This window comes from Carlito syrichta, unplaced genomic scaffold (assembly GCF_000164805.1).
Source record: "Carlito syrichta isolate Samal-C Ts95f unplaced genomic scaffold, Tarsius_syrichta-2.0.1 Scaffold309078, whole genome shotgun sequence".
NCBI classification, from domain to species: domain Eukaryota; kingdom Metazoa; phylum Chordata; class Mammalia; order Primates; family Tarsiidae; genus Carlito; species Carlito syrichta.
In genome coordinates, this window is record NW_007253174.1 from 308,400 (window position 1) to 326,500 (window position 18,101).

Consider the following 18,101-nt stretch of genomic DNA (forward strand, 5'->3'; position numbering starts at 1 on the left):
GTTCTTTGTTTTTGTGAGTGATCACTCAGTATTTTAGCTCTTATGTCATGTAGAACCCTTTATGGGAAGGGTAAGGAAAAAAAAATGGTATCAAACAGCTTGAGGCTGACTCACGGGAGAATGTAGTAGGGTATGGAAGGAATGAATGGGAGCAAATAAAGAAGAAAATGCCCAGAGTGTTGGTGGTGTTGGGAGGTAGTGCTGATGATGGTAAATATAGGCTGTTCGATATTAGTATGGAGACAATGGTGATAATGATCCCAATGATCATGGTCCTCTTTACATAATACGGCAGACAAGACACTTCTAAGAGAAAATATGGGGCTTCATAGAGAAAGAAAAAGAAGTGAAAGCATCCAAATGATACCCAGGACACTTTAAACCTCCAACCAACTAAGGATTTATTGGTGTGGACAGGACAAAGTCTCACATTCAGGAAAGTTTGCTTTTCCAGAAGGAAATTAGTACATCTAACTGGGATTGCATTCACCTGCTATCAGTGATTCTTGCCAAGAAAAGACAGACAGAATCCATATATGCTGTTTGTAGTATCAGTAAAACATGGTAGAGGAGAGGTTGAGGTGATTACTTAAGTCACAATTCTGCAAGAGCTTAGAACTTTGAATTAAATTTATTCTTATTTTTAATGTGAATGATTTCTTTATGACATACTTTTAATTGTTTATATATAGTGTATGCCTTACATTCAAATAACATGAGATGTCATCTATTAGTTCTGAAACTTTGACACCAATGAGTACAAAATAGACAAACAAAGTTACATTTCTTTTTTTTTTTTTTGAGTTGGAGTCTCACTCTGTCACCCAGACTGGAGTGCAGTGGCTGCTCCCGGCCACCGCAGCCTCGACCTGCTGGGCTCCGGCCATCCTTCCACCTCAGCCTTCCAAGTAGCCGGAATTACAGGCATGCGCTACCACGCCCGGCTGATTTTTTGATTTATTGTAGAGATGAGGTCTCGCTGCCCAGGCGGGTCTCGAACCCGCGGGCTCAGGCAATTCACTCACCTCAGCCTCCCAAAGGCGTGGGATTACAGGCTGAGCCACCGAACCCGGCTCAAAGTTACATTTCTTATGATCAAAGCTATGAGACATTATGAGCAACTCTGGAAATCATTTAATAGGATATAGTGTTTTTTTGATAGTTTTTAAATTTTTCTTCTATCTGTAATAAGCATAAGGCATTATAGTGTTATATACAGATTTTATTCTGAATAAAATATGCATTTAAATCAATATTTAAATTTAACTTAAAATATTTAACTTTCCATTTTTACTATGTTTCTCAGCTAATGTGGTCTTACTGTCACTCTTTAATAATTTTGTAAAATGTTTAATTACAACTTATTACATTAACATGAACTGAAATTAGTTGTCAAGCTGTATTATTGTACTAACATACTGGACTCTGCTGTCTAACACTTGATATTATTTGTAAATGAACTTCAGGAAAATATAATTTGATATAAAATAATTAAACCTGGATGGCTGCGAGTGCAACTTATATTTGTAAAGTTGTTGAGTTGATCTCACTAACTGAATTTGCTGCAGGAATTTACATAATAATAATAGTTTTACAAATAAAGTGTTTGCATCTTTGAATAACGTTGCGATATCCTTGCTGCATGAATATGATGCTCTGTAAGTTGCATTTATTCAGTTTGTATGTTAAGAATCTACTGTACTTCCAATATACTTTATAGCATTAACATCCAATGAATTTTTCTGCTTTTTATTAGTTATCACATTACATTATTACTTTGTCACTCTTCTGTCCCAATCAGTGGAAAAAATCGCTACAATGAATTCTGAAATTTGTGTTCCCAAGTTCTAACAGAAATTGAATAGCAAATCGGAAGATAAGGCTGATAAATGTCCAATCGCCGTCGATTGCTCTCCCCTCAAATCCTCCCAGGGGACTAGACAGCCTAGGGGATTTTCATTAATTTTGAAATCACTTGCATAAATCTAGCTCACACTGGGATGATGGAAGTTTTTACTTTCGAAAGACATATATTGAGCTCTGTGGGACATAGGGAAACTTCAGTTGAACTCTGAAAGCATAGATGTCTTTTTCACCAAAGCCACAAACTTCAAGAGAGGACTTATCACCATGTCAAGGATAAATAATTCCTTTATACTCACAGGTAATTTCTCTTGGCCAGGTTTTAGTCACAGTAACCAGTCAACGTACAAAAAAATTCACTTCCATAACCTTTACTTTTATCTATCAGGAAACCTGGGGAGTTGATTTCTGATTATGCTCTTCTAGCACTTTTTCTGAAAATAAAATATAGTCAGCAATGTAAATTCCTGCTAGACAAGAACCACATCTATATTCCTTATACAGTGGTCTCAAATATAAATAAAATCATGTGATGCTGGAATTACTGTATTATACTGACCTTTTGTCCTTATGTCGACAGACAATATTTTATTTTTGATCTTAAGAGTGGCTCAACTGACGGAACAACAAACCAAAGACTTGGTCTTTTGAGGTTTAACCGTAGGTTTAGGTTTGTTCCTTTATGACTCTGAGCAAATCAATTAACTTTTCTGCCCTAGTTTCACTCATGTGGGACAGAAGTTGAAGCAAAATTCTGGCTTTACCTGTAATATCTTTGTCAAGAATTACACACCTGCATGAACATGCATATGTAAAAAATAAAAATAAAAAGACATTGCCATTTAAGCAGCACTTGCTTTAAGTATAATTGATTTATCTTCTGAGTACTTAAAAGAAAATGCTGCAAATAAAATTCCCCAAGAGCACCATATGCTCACATAAAACATGGCGTTAGCAGAGGCAAAAATGAGAGCCCTGACAACATAGAAGGCAGCTATCACTTTTGTCGTTTCCTTCAGATTCCATGTAGAATTGCATTGATCAAGGAAACTGTTGACGAACACTAGAAAATCTTATACTAAAGGGAATCCAAGTTTTATTCTCCCAGGATGTATCACTTTACATTTGAGCTCGATGTAGTGTTTTTTACTAAATGCATGCAGCGATCACTTCAGGTTTTGTTGAATAGTGGTGCTAAGGTAGGTTGGATCTGCTGAGGACATAGATCTTGTCCATATTAGCTTCAAAGTGTCAGTGACAAGCCTACTTGATAGCAAGGTTCAAAGACATCTCCCTTTGAAGATGCAACTGTTCACTTTCTTAAATCCATATACATAATGCATTTGTTTTCCTCTGTCAGCTTTCAGAATGTGTCATTATTCCCCACTCTCTGCTTTGGGCCTGCCATGACTTTTAGAGTGACAGCTTTTGGCAGTTTACATTAGCATCATTAGGAACCTGATGATGTGCTTTCTCACTGGGACACTGTCAAGGATTTATCCTAACTTTGTAGTTTCAACTTCTGTGATTTTTGTAGATCTGTCATCAGCAGAGAAGTAACAGTTAGAAAGACACAAACAAAGAAAGATTTTCATACAGATGTAAAATAACATCGAATTTGCTCTCAACGTATCATTGTTCAGATTACAAAAGAACACCTAGTGGTTTTTTCAACATAATTTTTGATAGCTACTGATTTGATACATTATTTCTGAGATTTAGATATAGGATACATTTTGTTTTTTGTTTCACTCTATAAAGAATACACAAGACCACATAATTTTTTTTAAAGGCATACTTAAAATAGTGAAAAAATGAATGTTGTTTGTAAACTAACAGAAAAATTAGATTTAATGAGAAAGTATCTATATTTTCTAAAATATCTTTTTAGTTAGAATAGTATTACTAATTTTTAGTTCTTCTGCCAAGGAATATTTAAAAACAATGGCAATTCTTAAATTTAACAGTTTTATAGTGTTTTCTTCCCTAATAATCTTTTAATTTGTGAAATCTGAGTACATGATAAACCCACATTTAACATATTTTTACAAATTATTGCTACAAATTGCTTTGAATATTCTTTTTCTTTTCTTTTCTTTTCTTTTTTTTTGAGTAATCAGTATTTATTGAGAAGACAGAGAGGACAGAGAAGCTCCCAGTTTTGGGAGAGGACCCGAAGGGGTTGCCCTTGAGTTTTCTTACTGTTCATATTTTTTGTGTATTCTAATTACTGCAATACCCTTCATATATATGGAATATATATTAGAATAATGAGATCAAAAAAATTATTTCACATTGTGTTCACATTTATACAATGCTGTATTTTTCATCTGGGCAAATACTCTGATTTGTTTGTTTTCATCATAGTAATTGGAAGAGAGAAATGTTTATAAAAAGTTTTATGGAGATATATATATTCTCTATATAATATATAAAATATATAGATGGAATCATAACCAACTTCCAATTATGACAAATTATTTACGTCTCTCTTTTTCCATCTCTCTTAGGAGGGGATTATATATGTTAAACTTATTTTTTTATTCTTTGTGAGAAATCCACTTAATTATAGAATATATACTGTAAAATAATTGGTACAAGAAAAGGAATATAGACTAAGGGAACAGGATAGAGTGTTCAGAAGCAAAACCTCAATTCCTCAACCAAATCATCTTTGACAGAGCCTCCACTAACCAACACTGGGGAGAGGAAACGTTACTCGGTAAATGATGCTGGGAAAACTGGCTGGCCACATGCAGAAGACTAAACAATACTCCCACCTATCACTATGCACAAAATAATCAACTCTAAATGGATGAAAGACCTAAACATAAAACCTTAAACTACAAGAACCTTAGGAAATGCAGGAGACACCCTTATGGAAACAGGAACTGGCCACAAATTCCTGACCAAAATCCCAAGTGCCCATGCCATAAGAGATAAGATAGACAAGTGGGGCATCATCAAACTGAAAAGCCTCGGCAAAGCAGAAGAAACCACCAGGAGAGTGGGGAGACAGCCCACAGAATGGGAACAGTTATTTGCCAACTGTATATCTGACAAAGGCCTAACTTCTAGGATCTACAAGGAACTCAAATGTGCCAAAAAGAAAAAAACAAACAGCCCTATTAAAATGTGGGCACAGGATATGAATAGTCACTTCTCAAAAGAAGATATACGAACAGCCACCAGATACATGAAAAAATGCTCAGCCTCACTAGTCATCAAAGAAATGAAAATTAAAACCACACTGAGAGATCACCTAACTCTAGTCGGTATGGCCATCATCAATAACTCAAAAAGCAACAGATGCTGGAGAGGATGCAGGGAAAAGGAAATGCTTCTACACTGTAGTTGGAAGTGTAAACTAGTACAACCTCCATGGAAAACAGTGTGGCATTTCCTAAAGGAACTAAAAATCGACCTTCCATACAACCCAGCAATCCCCATTCTGGGAATATACCTAGAGAAACTCAAATCACTTTATGAAAAAGATACCTGCATGTGCATGTTTATTGCAACATTATTCACAATAGCAAAAACATGGAACCAACTGTGCTGCCCATCAAAACTGGACTGAATAAAAAATGTGGTACATATACACAGTGGAATATTATGAAACCATATAGAAGGGAAAAATTATGAACTTTGCAGCAATTTGGATGTATTTAGAGTCTTTAATACTCAGTGATCTATCACAGAAATAAAGAACTGAGTACCACATGGTCTCACTCATAAGCAAACCCTGAACAATTATCATAATACTAAAAAGAAAAAGGATTGGCAGTAGTGGGAAACTGCTGGAGGTGAGGCACACTTCATCAGTAAGGGTACCTGATCTAAGCCAAGTGAAGTGGGGACCAAAGTGAGGCCCAAACTTTACCTGTACAATGACCATTTGTACCCCACATCTTTGAAATAAAAAAATTAAAAATAAATACATAAATAAATAACAAAACATTTATTAGTTGTTTTTGTCAAGATAATATTTGTAAAGGTAGGCAAGTATTGACAGACATATCTGAGGGCCTACATTCAATTTTATTCTGTGTATTATAGGAATATTAATGCATTTCTTATGTCACAAGATTATTGTGAAATTGTGAATTAAATGAACTATAGCATGTGAAAACGTTCTGAAAAGAGCATTATCCAAGTCGAAGCATCATTTACATTCTTAAAAGATTTTCCAAAGTCCTTGAGATTTCTTAAGTTCATTTTCTGCATGTAAACAGTTGTCTTTGTTTATGTTTATATGTTTGTTATGCTTTTATATTCATTTAGTGGTATACCGTGTAATTTCCTGTATTTCAAATCTTATTGGTTTTATTTTTCAACCAAGGAAGATAATTCAAGTAGAAATCAAATCTTGTTTAATAAACATTGCTTTCTAGATGTGTATACAGTTAACATCAACATAACTGATATCAATCTACAGCAACTTTGTACCTATGAGAAACATTTGAAAAGTGTGAGGTAAAATAGTCATTTCTTTGAGGGTATATTATTCTACAACACAGTCTGTTTTACAAAAGAAGTGGGTAAGGAAGGTCTGTACTTTGGGGAAATGCGTATTATGAAGAAATAAGACAGGGTCTCAGGTTGTGCCCCTGGTACTCCAGCTAACTACTTGTAAGACCTCGACAGAGTTATGATGCATAACGGCTCCTACTTGTTGGCTTCAGTCAAAGAGACTGGATTGTCTGTGCAATCAATAGCTTTCTACTCAAAAAGAAAAAAACATATAAATAAAAATAATGTGTTTATTAGATTTCAGTAAATTTTACAGATTTCCAACAAAGCAGGAGCTACATTTAAAATTCATTCGGTTCATCACAGATTTCAAAATTTCCTTTAATATCTTACTAAATAGCCGGGTACTTACAGCATATAGAAAATAGGTTAAAAATATTTCATAACCAAAATCATAATTTGAATAACTATCTACACAACTTTTATATCAGTGTTTATTGAGAAATAATCACTTCCCCTTAAATTAATAACTATTGTTTGGTCACCTACATTGAACAAGATACTGTAGTAGAGAATGTGATTTAAAAGATGAACAAGCACAGCTGTACGAGATTCTCTTGGTCCAGAAGGAAAAAAATTCATAAGTAAATGTAAGGGTAACGGAAATAGTTACACAATGTATGACTGCCACTACTTTTGCAACCTTTTTGTAGTTCCAAGCTACGCCCATACCCTGCTTGGATTATGCAACAGATTCCTGATAGATCTATCTTCTACAGTCACTGTTGCCTGCACAGTCTGCTCCAAAAAAAAAAAAAAAAAAAAGAATAAAAAACAGACAGAAGGATTCAGTGAAGAACATGAGTGAACACAGTTACTTTGCTGAAAACCTGTCAGTGCTTCCCATTCATGCAAAGTAAAGCCTAAATCCTTCAATATCCTGGACTCTGATCTCCCTTGACCTCATGCGTTACTCCCCAACATCCTCCATCCAGAAACACTGACCCACATATTGTTGACAAGAGCACCACAGACTCAAGGCTTTTTATCTTCTCTTCTTTAATCCTCAGACACCCTTCTTCCAGATATCTACTTGCTTCGCACTCTCATTTCCTCCAAATCTTTGCTTAAATATTTTCTTTTCATTTCATATAGCACCTAACTCCTTGTTTACTCTTTACTCACTCCATTCCTTATTCCATATATTTCATAATACATAACACATTTTATAATTTTACATAATACTATACAAATGGAAAAGATTTCAAAAAGGTTGTGGAAAAATGCAATTAAATATAAAAATAAAATGTATAATTTTTGAAACATAAGCTCCATCAAGTTCAAAACACTTTGTAAGCAATGTCATCAACAATTTAGTCTGTCCCTAAAAAATTAAGGATCCTGAATATGCAACCATATTCAGTCTTTTAAACATTATTTCCTGAAGAAAAGTGTGTTCCCTTTAATGATTTAAGGAGTTAAATCAAGACTGTAAGGTGGATGACTAGTGATTTCCCATTGAAACTCACAAACTTTCCCTTGCTTGAGAAGAATGAGCAAAGCATTATTTTGGTGGAAAAGGACTCTCTGTTGAAGTTTTCTGATTTTTTTTTTTCCCCTAAAACTTTTGGCAGCTTTTTCAAAAACACTCTCATAATAGTAGATATTATCATTCTTTGGCCCTCCAGAAAGTCAACAAGAAAACTGCATTGAGCATCCTAAAAACCATTGCCATGACCTGTGCTTTTGATATCTTTTGCTTTGACTGAACCACTTCCTCTTCTTAGCAGCCATTGTTTTGAGTGTGCTTTGTCTTCAGGATTATACGGATAAAACCATGCTTCATCTTCTGTTACAATTCTTCAAATAGATGCGTTAGGATCCTGATCCCACTTGTTTGAAGTTTCCATTGAAAGTTCGGCTCTTGTCTGCTGCTGATCTGGGTGCAACAGTTTTGGTACCCATCACATGGAAAGTTTGTTCAAATTTAATCTTTTAGTCAGAAGAGTGTACACTGAAGCAATTGAGATGCCTCTGGTGTTGGTTATTGTTTCTGCTGTCAATCATCAGTCCTATTCAATTAGAGCATGAGCAAGAATAATTATTTTCCTCAGAAATTGATGTAGATGGTTTGCAGTTAGAGGTTTCATATTCAGCAAAAGCGTGTTTTAACAGGGACACAAATAAATAGAAGCACTGTCACTGACAATGTGGTTTCCCCAAATGGTGAGCAACTTGACACTGAATTTCAAGAAAATTTTAGCATATATTAAGATCTGTAGGGCAACCCCCTGGGGTCCCCTTCCACTGTGGGAGATTTTCTGTCCTCTCAATAAATCCTGCTTGCTTTCTAAATAAATAAATAAATAAATAAATAAATAAATAAATAAATAAATAAATATCTGTAAAAGAACTTGACAATTATCTGTGGAACAAAATTAGTATCAACTTTATTTCATTGAAATAAACAAGTTTTTTTGTGTATATCAGCGGTTGAAAGGTCATTATAAGTTCACGTGGGACACTGAAAAATACTTTTTATGTGTAACTCTCTCCTGAATTCCATCTATCAAAGAAGATCTGTGCCCTCAATTATGATAACAACTGAAATACTCTCCCCTCTGGTTTCAAGAAAAACAAATATAGAACTAATAATAGAACCAATAATTTAAAAACTATAGAACTAATAAATTATAGGCTTAAATCTCATACAATACTTTGAATTTATGAATATTACAAAAATTGATGGATAAACACTTTTGTTAGAGAAAATGTTGGGGCAACCAAATGTAATTGAAATAATTTAAGATTGTTCACAATTGCTGAAAATAATTGCATTGTTTGACAGCTATCAGCTAACCTACCTTTTGTTCATTATTTTTTTCTTAGAAATCTCTCCCTCTCTCTCTCATTCTCTCTCTGTCTGTCTCCCTGTCTCTCCATATATAATTACAAACACATGCACACACTACTTTATGTGTTTATGAAATCTAGCATATGCATGCAGAAAAACTGTAAAACTTCAAGGAAATGTCTTAATTTTAATTCCCAAAACAACTAATATTACTCCTTTGGTCTTAGATATATTCTCATTCTTCAGTTCTTCTGGATGTGAACAAAGTTAACTAAAAACTTTGTAGAAAGGATTCACCACACTAGATGCCATTAAGCGTATTTGTGATTCATGGGAGGAGGTCAAAATGTTAACATTAACAGAAATTTGGAAGACGTTGATTCTAGTCCTTACGAATGACTTTAAGGGATTCAAGATGTCAGTGGAGGAAGGAACTGAAGATGTGGTAGAAACAGTACAAGAACTAGAATTAGAAGTGGAGTCTAAAGATGCAACTGAATTCCTGCAAAAACTTGAACGAATAAGGAGTTTCTTCTTATGGATGATCAAACAGTGATTTCTTGAGATGAAATCTACCGCAGCGAGGATACTTTAGACAGTGTTGAAATGACAGCGATGGACTTAAAATAGCACATAAACTTAGTTGACAAAGCAACAGTAGGGTTTGAGGAAACTTACTCTAATTTTGAAAGGAGTTCTACTTGGGTAAAATGCTATCAAACACCATTGTTTGTTATAGAAAAATCTTTTGTGAAAGGAAGAGTCAATTAATACAAAATAATGTATTCCTTTCTTGTTTTAAGAAATTCCCACAACCACCTCATCCTTCAGTAACCACCAAGTTGATCAGTCAGCAACCATCAACATCAAGGCAAGCTCCTCCACCAGCAAAAAGTTTGTGATTTGCTGAAGGCTCAGATGGTTGTTAGCATTTTTTAGCAATAAGGTATTTTTAATTAAGGTATGTAAATTGTACTTCAAACATAATGCTACTGCACACTTAGTGAACTAGAGTATAAATATAACTTATGTATATGTATGGGGAAACTAAAAAAATGACTGTTACTTGATTTACTACCATATTCACTTTAATGTGGTGGTCTGCCACAGAAAGCATCATATTTCTGAGGTACGTCAGTCATATCTTCCTGAAAAATATACTGACAGAAGCATATTTTGTTACATATTTTTTAAAATGCTATTATAAGCATGGATAAAACCATAAAAACATAATTTTTTGGTTTATTAGCAGATTCTTTCTTATGAAAGAATTATATGAAAATAAACTAATAATCATAGAAACAGTGATGCCAGTATTGTAGAAGCTGACAATGGTGAATGTGTATGTGTTAAATAATAGCATTTGTCATGTTTCTTTTCTAACACATTGGCAAAAATGATGTCTGCTGATTAGCAAATAAGCATGTTGCTTTCGTTTTTTTATTTTAAAGGAACGAAAACATCATCTTATTAAGATATCGTTGGTTCAAATTCATGTTATAGATTGCCCATTGTAAAGACCAGACATCAGATCCTCTTCATGAGCATGGATGACATACTAACATTAGAAAGACAGACTTGGTGAGATGGAAGTTCTGGTTCATGTCTGTCATACTATTTCTTTCATTTATTTGATTGGACAAGTCTTTCTTATCTTTATTGTTTCAGTTTACATGCCACTTTTCCTGAAATACCTTTCCCAGTTCTTAAACATAATCTGCATTATTATTCATTGTTAGGGTTTCATTTGAATTATAAATACTCTTACCAGCTCTTCACAGTTTATTATGATAACTTATCTCATTGTCTGACGTCTTTCATAGGCTATAAACTTTCTGAAGAGAGAAGGAACCAAGTGCTTCTTGACTTTTTACTCTATTCCTGATTCATATCAGGTTGTCAGTCATTTGCTGAAGGAAAAAAAGAGAGAGAGAGAGAGGAAAACTAAGAAGTAAAAACATGTACAAACAGTAATTTTCCCATCTACAACAGTGCATGACACATAAGAAATCAAATAAATAAATATACAAATAAACAAAACAAAACAAATAACGGCACTATTTCTTTTTAATATAACTTTTGTAGCTCTTATTATATTGTATTGCTATCACAATGGTCAGTTGCATTCATGCTTGGTTTGATTACATTTTGTGTGACAAGAGATTCAGCAGCATGTGACAGCCCAATGTTGTTGGCTTTGAAGACAGTCGTGGTGGACACTACGAGGTAACCTTAAGAAGCTGGAAAAGTCAAGCAATGAATTCTCTTGCACAGCTTAAAAAAGGAACGCAACCTTGTAGACCCATTTCAGATTTCTGACCTGAAAGATGACAAATTTGAGGTGTTTTAAGGCGCGACATTCCTGGTCATTTAAGAAACTCAGATAGATTTGACACCTTCAGTGTCAGGAGATCACTGAATTCTTGTCCTTCTTTATCTCTGTTTATAAAATTCTGCAATTACATACCATATGTATAGCCTCAGCTTCCAGTTCGGAAAGCTTTTGCTTACGTGTGGCCTCTTGTGATTGCTACTATCCTTTAGCCTCTGTCACTTTCCTCTGCTATGGTGCCTTGTAGCTTTTTACTTCACCTCATTTCTTGAGATTAAAAATGTATGTGGCTAAGTTAATTAACACAACAGTCCTTTAGAATCTTAATGACAGTCCACTTTCTTAGCAAAAACTGTGACATTTTATGTAGATTTTTCTAATACTAGTGGGCAGGGTTAAAATTTCTGTGAAACATGATATGCTTACTAAAATAGATTCCACAGCAGATGTACTGACTCATGCATTATACCTAAGGCATTACACTTTGACTTATTTGGAGACTGAAAATAGAATAGTTTTTCTATCATTGTATTCCCAGCACCAAGTGCCATGCCAGATGACAACCACATAGCAGGTGTTGAATTAGTTAAGTCCTTTTGATTAAAAAGAGTTACAAAACACACTGAAGTATAACTAATATATACAAGGCAGTTCAAAAAAACCTGGAATTTATTTACAAAAATTATGTATTTATTCTTGCATGTTCAAACTTCAGTAACCTTCAAAGTACTCTTAATTTGATGGAATAAACCTATCGAGACAAGTTTTCCACTGCTCAAAGCAGTTTTGGAACTCACCAATGTTGATGCCTTTTAGTGTTTCTGTCCTTTTTTTGTTTCACCTTTTCCACATCTCCAAAATGTTTTCCTTTGAGGACATTTTTCATCTGGGGAGACAAATAAACAAATTAAAAAATCTCTAGGGGCGAGACCAGGTGAATAGGGAAAGTGGGGCATGGAGGCCATGCCATTTTGAGGTCAAAAACTGCTGAATACTCAGCACAGTGTGAGCAAGTGCACTTGTAAATCACACACCATGAAATGGACAAATGCATTGAAAGAATCTCCAAAAACAATTTCACTGAATCCAAGCTTAGCCTCTCACAACAAAGCAGGTTGGTATGCTGATGGCGATGGGTTCCTAGACTTATTTTGGAGAAGGCAGACCCTTTGTTGTACTGACTTACCTCGCAGAGGAAGCCTGTACAACAAAGGGTCTGCCACCCAAAAACAACTCCAGGTTTTTGGGGGTGCCCCCCCTCATAGATAGAACATTTCATAGCACAAGTGGTTTATTCTGTAGTCATTGAAATGAAATGATTACTTAGACAAATATTAGAAGTAAAAATTAAATTTTCCAATCAAAATTATGCATCATAACAAGGACTTGGTAACTATCCCATCAGCTGAATAGAGTACTGTTAAAGATTCAGTGACTTGATAACTGCATATTCTCTATTATAGCAAAGAGATTACTTGTTTTTTTGTGGAGACTTTTTTTTTTTCTTCAGAACTGCCTCTGCAACCATTCCATGCGTCTTAACTTTCTGCCAATTTGGTTGAGTACAGTAGTTGCCAAAATAATGAATTGATATGGGTAAATTAAGAAAATTTAAGTAGAAAGTATTTAACATATTTGTAGCAAGAATAGAGCTATTATGAAAAACATATTTGATTTTGAGCCAATTTTTGCAATTTTCTATTGCAGTACATAATGTTTTCTGACTTGTGATTTGGAAGTTCAATCAAAAGTCAGTATCTTGGCATCAGAATATAAGAATAATGTCTTCACGATGCCTGCACATAGACTGAAAATGACTTCACATAAAAGAAGTGGTCAGAAACAAATGGAAGGAAAGTTGATATGAAGGGGGAAACAAACTCAGTTACAATATGGGAAGCCATTGATTGTAGAAATGTCAGGAGAAGATGAATAGGTCAAAGCTGTTTCAGTTAAAAACTTTTAATAAATGGCATAATTTAGTAACAATTCTCCAAAAAGAATAACCCGCTGATTATGATAAGGCTTAAGTTACAAACTGGTGATACTAATTTCTTTTTCTTTGTCAATTAAATTGAAACCACAAAATAATCAAATATCTCAAGTAATAAATTCTTTTTCATTTGGGAGTAACATGGATTAATGGTAGAAATTAAAACAGTATTGAATTCTCATCTGTTTAAGATATTGCAACAACGTCCACTAATGAATGCTATACATAGTGGTTTTGGAAAAAGTATTTTTCCCCCAATTTCTTTGTAAAACATGTAAGAAGAGATTTAAACACACAGAAGAAGAAGAAAACGAGGAGGAGGGCGGAGGAAGAGAATGAAGGAAATTATACTCTCAAAGAAAAATAATTATAATGATTTTACAAGTGTCTGGACAGAGCACTCACTATTTTTTTTTAATTAGTTAGATTGAAGAAAATTTACATAGACAGAACTTCTGTTGTAAACCAAACTCCTGAGAGTTTATGGGAAAAGGATGAACTTTCACTCTCTACTTTTCTCAAAGTCTGGTTTATGACCCAGAGACCAGAATTTCTATAGCAAGAACACTGGGCTGCTTTTTCATTTCAGGTGTATTTTTACACCTTGGCTGCACAAGGTTGAGAATGTGCCTGTGTTCTTGACAGCTAGTCTTGAATTCCTCAGTGGATCCCTCCGCTTCAGTCTACTGAGTAGCTGAAACTACAGGTGTGCACTATCACAGTGGTTAATTTATTTTTATTTATTTCTTTTTTGTATAGGGGAGGTCTCTATGTTCCATAGACTTGTCTTGAACTCCTGGACTCTAGCAATCCTCCTACCTCAGTCTCTCAAAGTGTTGGGTTTATAGGTATGAGCCACCACATCAGATGGCTCTTCGAGGCAAAAACTGCAACTTGTCAATGGCAATTAGAATTTACTGAAAGCAGTTTGCAACAGCCTAACTGCGATTTAAATGTACCACGTCTGGCTACATAAATAGGGTAAAGACAAATATTTTAGACAAATAATGTGTGTGTATAGGTCTTATTATGTTTGAGACTAAGTGAAAACAAACAAAAATGACATTGTGCCTGTGAAAAATAGTTCAGAATAGTTGAGATAGAATGTTCACTCTTCATATTTATTGAATGATATTGGTTATTAGTGGAATCTTGGTGATTTTTTTTTGTTTAGTCAGTTTTTTATATACTTTTAAAATTGAAAACTTATATAATGTTTAAAAAGTTAAATAAATGAGAATACGGTGTGTCAAAACATGAGAAACCCACCAAAGTAATATTGAATGGAAAGTTGTACTTTTAAGAATAAAGACAATAAAAAACCTGGAAGGATTTATACAGACACAAACACTATATTTTCAAAAACTGGCATGATTTTTAAAATTTCTGAATGCACAATTCAAAAAGAGAGATTAATGGACTTCACATTATAAGAAATTTAAAGAGCAGATATACTCAGATTGAAAAGGTGACCAAGTTGTAAGTTTTTATTGTGTCAAAGCTTATGCTAATAAATTTCAAACTTGGAAAAATGAACAAATTCCTGGGAATACATAAATGACTAAAGTTAACTTGCCAAGTATAAATCAGAATATGACAAAAATTTTCTATATTATGCTGTTTTATGTGTCAGTCTCTCATAATTTAATGGTAGAATGCTTTTCAAATATTAAGGTAGATAATCCCTTTGCTTTTTTTGTCTGATCTGAAGCACCGAAAATAATATTTCAAATTTATTTATGTATTCCAGTATTAGTCTCATATTCCAACTTATAAAAGATAGAGAAGGAAAAATGTACAAATTTCAATAAGGAATATTGGCAAGGGTATTTGGGAAAATGGATACTTTGATAAAAGGCTGTTGACTCTAAATTAGAATAAGATTTCCAAGCTGGGCTCGGTGGCTCAGCCTGTAATCCCGCACCTTTGGGAGGCTGAGGTGAGTGGATTGCCTGAGCCCATGGGTTCGAGACCCGCCTGGGCAGCGAGACCTCATCTCTACAATAAATCAAAAAATCAGCCGGGCCTGGTAGCGCATGCCTGTAATTCCAGCTACTTGGAAGGCTGAGGCGGAAGGATGGCCGGAGCCCAGCAGGTCGAGGCTGCGGTGGCCGGGAGCGGCCACTGCACTCCAGTCTGGGCGACAGAGTGAGACTCTAACTCAAAAAAAAAAAAAAAAAAGATTTCTGGAGGGCAAATTGGAGATTTCAGAAGAAATGTAGCTCAGAAATGGGCATGAAATATTAGAAGAGCTAACTATAACTACTTGGAAGGCTGAGGCGGAAGGATCACCGGACAGTGACCTGGGTGACAGAGTGAGACTCCAACTCAAAAGAAAAAAAATCAAAACAAAACAAAAAAAAAGATATTCACCAAATGTTATTTATAAGAAAAAAACATCAGACGTAATTTAATATGCCTCCAATAAATTTTTTACCATCAAAATAAGCAAAAGTATATAGTCAATAAAATTCAATTTACAGGAATATTTGATGATATAAAAATTTGATGGAAAAGTTCATATTTCATTAAGTGAAAAAGAATTTGCAGTTATAAATATCCACCTTTTGTTAGAAAAAAAAATGCCAACCACGATCATATTTGAGAGATGGGATCATAGGTGAGTTTTGTTTCTTGTCTTTCTTCTTAAACTTTCTTTAGAAAATATTATAAAAATATGCATTATACAATCATAAAAATGCTAATTAAATTAAACAAAAGCATCTTAGTTCTTAATTACAGCTTCATGGATTACGCGTATTTCATGCCGGGCTCGGTGACTCAGCCTGTAATCCCACGCCTTTGGGTGGCTGAGGTGAGTGGATTGCCTGAGCCCGCGGGTTCGAGACCTGCCTGGGCAGCGAGACCTCATCTCTACAATAAATCAAAAAATCAGCTGAGCGTGGTAGCACGCGCCTGTAATTCCGGCTGCTGGGAAGGCTGAGGAGGAAGGATCACCGGAGACCAGCAGTTCGAGGCTGCGGTGGCCAGGAGCGGCCACTGCACTCCAGTCTAGGCAACAGAGTGAGACTCCAACTCAAAAAAAAAAAAAAAAAAAAAAAGAGTATTTCATGATGAGACTGGGCACAGTAGCTACAATCCCAGCAACTTGAAAGGCTGAGGCAAGAGTATCACTTGAGGCCAGGATTTCAAGACCAGCGTGGCAACATAGTGAGAACCAGTATTTACAAAAAAAAAAAAAAAAAGGATAGGCATGGTTGTGTGCACTTGTGGTTCCAGCTACTCATGAGGCTGAAACAGGAAGATTGCTTGAACCCAGGAGTTGGAGGAGGCTACAGGAAGCTATGATCACTCCAACTTGGGCAATAGAACAAGACCTTGTCTCAAAAAAAGTGTATTTTATTATGAAACCTATTCTTGTTGATTATAGTAGTATTATAGTAATATTCTTATATCCTTAGTTTTGCATTTCATGGTTTCAGTTGCCCATGTTCAACCACAGTTCAAAAATACTGAATGAAAAATTACAGAAATAAACATTTTATAAGTTTCAAATTGTTTGCCATTCTGAGTAGCATGATGAAGTCTCATGCTCCCACAGTCTGCCCCACTTAAAGCATGAATCATTCCTTTATCCAGCATCTCCAAATGATAAGTGCTACCTGTGAGTCACTTAGTAAGCCACCTTGGTTGTCAGATGAACTGTCGGTGTATTGTATCTAGTACTTATTTACTTAATAATGCCCCCAGAGTGCAAGAGTAGTGATGCTGTCAATTTGAATATGCCAAAGAAAAGCAGAGAGTGTTTCCTTTAAATGAAAAACGTAAGATAACTTTTGTTCTTAACGTATAAAACAAAAAAAAGGTATGTTGATGTTACTAAAATCTATTGTAGGAATGAATCTTCTACCTGCTAAATTGTGAAGATTGCGAAGAAAGAAAATTAAATTTGTGCATAATTTATATAGCATTCAATACTAAACTTGGTTTCAATTATCCACTGGGAGTCATGTAACATGCCTCCCTGTAGATAAGAAGGACTATTATAGTGTTCTTAAGCATTTGGCCTAGATTCTGATTTATTTACAATATTATTATATTTAGTATTTCCAAGGAAGTAGATTTTCCCATGATGTTATAAGAAACGATCTCATGGACCAAAAGTATTTCTTAGCAGAAATCCTAAACCTTGTTACATCATAAGAATGACTGGATTGGTTTTTTAAAATTCAGGTTACTAGGTCTCTAAAAATTCAGATTCATTTACTATGGTGCTAGACATGGGAATCAGTATTTATAGCCAGAGTTCCAGGACGTTCTAATGATCAGACATATGTAGAAAATAATTATCTTTATAAAGTAAATTTGTAGACTATTTTATATATCTCCAAATACATGAAATGATATTCCAACAGAGTAACAGAAGCACTTTAAATTTTCAGAAGGAGTTTGAAAATAAAAATAGAAACAGATATATATTACACCGTCAGGAATTTAGGTGATATATAACAATTTTCTGATAGCAAAAGATAATAAATCTTGAGATGAATTTCCTCTAGAACATTCAGAAATGATATACAGCTGAGCCTTGAAGAACATGGATTGAAGTGTGTAGTTTCACTTAT